The sequence below is a fragment of the Pygoscelis adeliae genome, unplaced genomic scaffold, assembly GCF_000699105.1.
Source record: "Pygoscelis adeliae isolate BGI_AS28 unplaced genomic scaffold, ASM69910v1 Scaffold79, whole genome shotgun sequence".
Classification (NCBI taxonomy): Eukaryota; Metazoa; Chordata; class Aves; order Sphenisciformes; family Spheniscidae; genus Pygoscelis; species Pygoscelis adeliae.
This window is the reverse complement of record NW_008825532.1, coordinates 4882209-4889221: the sequence shown is the minus strand read 5'-3', so window position 1 is coordinate 4889221 and position 7013 is coordinate 4882209.

Here is a 7013-nt window from a genome sequence, read left to right as displayed (position 1 = left end):
CCCACCGCTCCCTGGCTCCTCTGCACAGGCAGCGCTGAGCTGGCAGCGCCTTGCTCTGAGCATGTCAGAAAATTTTGAAAGAAAGGTTACAAACTTCAAACAGACAGAGATTATGCTCCAACTGGGTTGCAGCTACGCGTAATTTAGCCAACCTCCGCCTCCTCCCCCAGAAAAACCACCACCACTGAGCTGAGCCATTCCACTGCGCTCAGACTGCGTAGGTCTGCAGTTAAACCCCAGGTTACGCAGCAATTCTCCTGCCAGTCTCAGCAGACACATGGGAGCTTCATTGCTATCCTTGTCCCCACTGATGTATTCCCGGGTTTCAAAAGGGAGGTTATAGCTGAGTGAGAGTTGGTCTTCACACCAAAAAAAAGGAAATTAATTGAAAATAAATTTTGTAATGTTTGCATTTCAGAATAGATGTAAATTTGCACCAGAACAACAAGCGATGTGAAATGAGACTTACAAATGTGTTGGTACAAGCTTGCACATGAGGCAGTCACAGATGATTGACACAATGACTGATACTGTAATTTAGCTTTTTATGCAGCTTAAATGAGCACTCAATTCTGTACCCTTTAATCACAAAGTGGCATTTCATCTCATGAGTAGTCAGCTGTAGTTCAATAAAAGAAAGACTGCCCAACAGGAATAGGCAAAGTAGGCTGAGGCCTCCAAAAAAACCCAGATCAAAAACATTATTTGAAAAATGAAATATTAATATGGGCAAGGCTTCCAACTAAATGTTTCCTTTGGTATTTGCTCAAGTGAATGTTATACCTCTAGTGGCAGCAGAAGTGAATTACTTAGCATAATGACTATGGAAAATTCAGACTACAGTTAAGTAGTTTCTACATCTTGGATATAGGTATGTACATACAAAAATGTGTGTCATTTTTGAAAAATTAAATCTTAAATCCCCATGTCAGTAATTCACGCTGCTCAGAGCCTGAAAGTGGAGCAAGAGACATCAGCAGGCCTTTCCAAGTTAAATACTGTAATTTGTCCAAATAAAATGACAGCACGCAGGCTCACACCCAGTATTTGGATGCACCCATGGCTTCTGCTGAAGTTACCAGATATGTCCATTACCTCCCCTCAAAGGAAAGCTTGTTATAAAAATGCTAATGTACAGCTCGCCCCTGCAGGCACACGGGAAGGCAAACCGCCCGCTGCAGCGGTGTGAGGAGACACGCTGCTCTGGAGAGGGAGGCGTATGGCAAGACTGGTTTAGGCTGCGACAGTGCTGGGAGTCTGTCTGTGGACACGTATCTCCTCCTGAATCCAGCTGTGTTGACAGCAGAGTCCTCCCCCAGTCTCCCCAGAGGCTGGTGAGCATTGCCCTGCAATAGGTTACCACCCCTCTGATCTGGATTTACTTGTTTGAACGCTCCCTAACCTATTTCAGTGGAAATCAACTGGGCCAGCAAACCCTTATTACTTAAAATGTTGGGCCATGGTTGCACAGACATTTTTTCTTCCCTGCAAAGCAAGCTCCAGCTATTTCTACTCCCCTAATCTTCGGCTACGCTTCGGCTCTGCATCCCCCACCCCATTGGTCTATGCGCTATTTTGTCTATTTTTGTAAACGTAAGTTGTTGGGGTTTTTTAAGTTGGATTCCCCCCATGCCCCTAATTCACTTAACTAAATGTTGCGGTCTGTGCCTACACAACAGAGGAGATGGCATGGGGCTGGAAAAAACGGCCAGGAGGTCCCTACATCGAATTTGTCTTCACAATAAATGTTTGTGGCACCATGGCCTGATACTCCCTGATCTGCCTCTGAATTTAGCCTTTGGTAAACCACATGACTGGAGTTATTTTACAGTCATCTCATCAATGGTCTCAGTCTCTCGTTAGTGTCACACTCTCCAGATCCACCAAACTCGGTAGGATCTCCACCATCGAAGTTTTTTCTGGCCTGGGCCTTCGTGTAATTCCGGACGTGGCTGTTGCTGAGTTGTACCCTCCCATAGACAGTTCAGAGTATGCCCAAGGCAGGTTGTTTCTAATGCCTTGAGTCAAAGGCGTCATCGTAGTACCAGATGGAGAATAAATTCTCACCACTGTGTGTGCAAATCAAGTACAGGTAGGATCTATGCTGGGAGTGTCCTCTTCAAGTCAGCGCGCGTAGATTATCCGCACTGTAAACTTCTCAATCATTGGTGGCAGCAAAGCCCAAATCCAGCAGCTTTCTGAATTTCCAAGTCAGAGATCAACTCCGGCCTGCTCGCCTCCCAGATCTCTCTTTTCTGCAGTGTGTTTGCAATGTACCAAAGGCTGCACAATCTAAGCACAAGACCATCCACTTAGCAGCAACAACAGTTTCTTGTTCTCCACTTCTAGCCTTTTTTAAATCCCTTGTCTTTGTCCTGCTGCCCATATTTGGAAGGACGAGTGGTTTCCAGAGTGATTCCGAGCAGAACCTCCATGACGGAGCCTGGAGCACGCCTTGGCGCCATGCTCAAGAAACGGAGCATGCAATGTGGAGAGCCCTTCAGAAGGGGGCCAGGACCAGAAAGAGAAGGACAAATGGTACTCGTGGTCAGCTTTTAAAGACAAATCTAAATACCAGTGTAGGCATTTGCTAGGACGATAGCAAAGCCGTCAGTGAAGCTGCCCTGCCTCTCCTCTGTACAGCTGCACAAAGACTTAGTAAGTTGCACACATAGAACGCTTGAGCAGCGGAGGTGCAAAATGGATTGTATTAAGTGAAGCTTTTAATAAGATTTTGGCAACAATGATTTTTATGTTAATCTCTAAAGAATTTGCTTTTGTAACATTTAACTGATAAGCATATAATCTAGTTTTAATTTAATCTCTGCAGGTGTTTCCCAATAGTAAATGTTAAATTTTTATTGCTTCCTTAGGCAGTAATAATAGGGGAAATGTCTGTAAGGCTCCTACTGTCCATTTGTATGCAGATAGCATTATATTTTATAATAGCTGTAAATCTGACAGGATAGCCTCTTTTGAGATGACATTATAAATACGTGTCAACACTGAAGTAAACATCTTTGGAAGGAAAATGAAATAGAGATGTTATTAGAGGTCTAATGAAACAACCATAACTGCTTATTTATAAGAGATGTATGCGCACATCCTTGAAAGAAGCAGAGCCCATGCTGGGTTTGCAGCTTTCCAATGAGCAGGACGATGGAGATTCTCAGCAGGGTCCTACAGACAACGCAGAAATAGATCCTACACTTCATAAAGATGATGACTGTCTATAAAACTCTAAATGTTTGGTCTCTCTGAGGTTTCTAAGTGATTATAAATACCGCGGTGTCCAAGACTCAATTACGGCTTCTTTCATACAGCTTCATGGAGCAAAGCGTATGTCAGGAGCTCCCACATGAAGAACCGTAAGACACAAAGTACAAGGAAGGGAACCCTGATACCTGTCTGAAGTGTAATACAAGCATACTTTGGGCAAAATTCATTCAGTACAAAACCTGAGAGGGACTTGAATGATCGCTTAGATCTTACGCTGGCCTTGTTCTCAAGAAAGAGCATGCAGGAAACCTGCCTTTGTTTACATTTAGTATCTTAAAGACAGCTAGGCTTTAGGCTATGTTTCACCAAAATCATTTTCTCTGTTCTGCAGCAAATACGGCTCTCTGGCATGCTGTGCTCACCGTGTCCACAGGCACATCTCAGGGACCCATTAGCACGGGCAGAGAGCTGAGCTAAAGGACTTCTAAGGTGGAACTGGCTTGCCTCCAGACAGCGTGGAGCATGGGCAGAGAGCGCTTCGAGCTGTCTTTACTCTCCTGTATAGGCATGCCCTGAAAGGGATTACACTTTAACAGAGGTCTAGATATTTTCTCAACGGTGCTTAGATAAGTGGCTCCCAAGGTCCACATTATTAGTCATAAAAACAGTCTAATCTCTGACACAAAAAAATACATGCTAGTACGTTTAAGTCCCTAGTGACATGAAATGGGAATACAGCATGCTGCCACTGGGGGGTGGAAATTTGAAAAGCTGCCACATAAGCAAGTAAAAAAAAAAACAAACAACCTTTTACTGGTGAATTAAAGTGACAAGAACAGCTTGGACAGTTTAGGTTGAGCAATTCTTGCTTCTACTGTAAGTCAGAACATGTATGCCACTTTATGGTGGTAGTTTGAATGCAGCATTTGTTTCTTTTGATAGTCCTTTAAAATGAAATAAAAGATCTTTTATGAAGACTTCTTTATAAATTGGTATTAATTGGAAAGAAAAATAATTTTCTACAGGAAGACAAGATAAAAACAACACAACATGGGCGTGAATGGAAATGCAGATACGTCACTCCACTTCCTGAGTTACTTCAAAGTCAAAGAGGATCTGCCATGTTGTGCCATGAGAAGGCAACTGTCAAGCAAAACAAAATACCACGTTAAGAATACCCACTATTAAGAACTGAATGCATTAAGAGCTATAGGTAAGACTCAGATACATAAAATGCTTACCTCTCTCCTGTCTGCACGCTAGTTCTTTTCCTATCAGACTTTGTAAAAATACAATTTATTTTGTGTAACTGCTTCAGACTGACAATTCATTAAAGGAGGCCCCCTCATAAAGTCTTTGCAGTCAGCCTCTCCAGCTGCACCCCTGTCACCTATGTGCCAATGTTACAGGCATACTGGGCTAGCGGTGAACACAGAACCGGAGTCCCGTGCCCTCTGTATCTAAATGCTACACAAAGTCTTTACGCCATGGCAGATGAAGTGGAATTTTTTGCTAATCATCAGGTGTGAAAATTACAGGAATCGGGCATAATGCTGTGTTTCCCACAACTTAAGAAAATCTTCTCCGTGACAAACGAGTTGAGAATCTCCTGTATAAAGTATTCAAACAGATGGATAATCACCACAGCAACCAAAACCACGACAGAGTCATTCAGGAGCGTTCTGTATCTGCAGACTCCGGTCTCAGGTTTCGTGCTCCAAGGAGGACATATTTTATGTAACAGAAGACTAGCCAATACTTTTAGGTAACTCGCAGTGGTTTCCAAGGTGAGTAAAAAATCAGAGGACCAAACGTTAGTTACAGGAACAGAATTTTTTTACACCTCAGATCACACTTAAAGTGACCTGACAAACTTGTCGCAGATTCTCCACTGCATCTTATGTCTCTACTCCTTCGCATCTGTATTTCTGACTTCTTCTTCATCCGCATTTTTTCCTTTCATCTTTTCCCTGCTCTACCAGCATCATAACAAGGCCTGCAACCTCAGTCTGCCTCTGATCCCAGAAGTAATTAATTATTCAGGCAAAATAAAGTAGGCCGAGAAGGAGAAAGTGAAAGAAACAATAACCTAATGATAAAGGAGAGAACTTCCCACAGATCTGAGATAATTCTAGTTACTGCCACACATGGCAGTAGTCCCCATCTCCCACATTGCAGATGAGCAGTCTACCCACAGCACATGGCATGTGGGCACACTCGTATACATCCTCTCAGTAATTTTTTCATCCACCTGAAGTACTGAGCCTTGCTGGCAAGGCAGTGAGAAGAGCACTAGGACTGTGCCAAGCCAGGCTTTGTGCATGCCCCAAACCAAAAAGCTCGTCACCGGCGAGTTTGTCAAGCAGCTCTGTAATATCTTTGCGTATGTCAGCGCTGGTTAAATAGTGATGGCACACATGTACCTTTAATAATGTCTGGGATGGGGCATAATCTCTCTCAAGGGCACATTATTGCACAATCGTCCGTGATGTGGGGTTTGCGCTCTCTGAAGCATCAGGCACTAGCAACAAGGACAGAAGAACACTGACTCCTGCTCGCATGCACACAATAGTTTTCACATTTAATTGGAGTTAACACAGGGCTTTTAAAATAACAAAATAACCTAGAAACAAGCTGCAGCGATAGATGGGTGGAAGAGGAAGGAGACCAGCGCAGTTTCTGATTTTCAACATGCGGCCAGTGGATGCAAACGTTATTAAATGTGTGATAGAAAAACCAAAGCTGAATCCTTGTAAAGGGAAACTTGTAAAGGGAGCCCTAAAACCCGCTTTTAGAGATTCTGAACTTTCTTTGTAAATGAGCTGGATGAACTGGAAAATATCGACTTGGCTAATTAATATGCTTCTAAGCCTAGCCATTTCAAATTATGTTTTTTCTAACTTGATCATTCTGTTTATCATTGATTTGAATATCTCTGAAGCATGTTTATGTCTGCTGCTTATCCTGAGACAGGTTTCCAAAATCAGAAACACCCTACATTTGATTAATACTCAGTAAAAACATAGTAATTTTCTGAATGTATCCTGAAGGCTGAAGTCCGATAGTCTGTTTAAAAACAAGAATTCCAGATCATTTTTAAACATGTTAAAACTCCATGAGCTGATTGCACTTGTCAAGAAACAAAAAGAAAATTTTACCAGTTTTCACTGCATACGTTTTCAGAACTTCTTAGAAGATTTCTTATAAGATTATGATTTCTATGTAAAATAACTGTAATACTATGTAATTTGTGGCTGTAAGACTGGTAATGAACTACTAGCAACTACGAGACCTGCAGAAGGAAGTATTTGGAAAAAGATGAATGCTAAGTTACAAAATGAAGGATTTTTTATTTTATTTATGTATTCCATGATTTTAAAGAGACAAAGCGTTACTTCCCGTCCTGGGTTGTTTGGTGATGTTATTGCGAAATACTAATGGCTGCTGTGTTTATTTCACCGTAGAAGTGCGTTCATTTCACTGGTGGGTAAAGTCTGGTAATGGGAAAAAGATTTTGCAATCCTTCTGACTGGATGGCTTAATATAAATCTTAATTATTCACCTGACTTGCAACAAAAATATTTTGCTGCATTAATAAAGTTGCAAATGATATTAGGTGGCGATTATGCTGCTGCGTTTTTTTGATTACACAGGGCTTAAAAGGCCAAGTCAGGAAAAAAAAAAAACAAAACCAAAAGATGATAGCGGATACTGCATAAAATTAGTTAAAGCCCCCAGACAGTTTAATTTAATAAAAACACATTAAGTAAGGAACGAAGGGCAGGAGCAGTTTC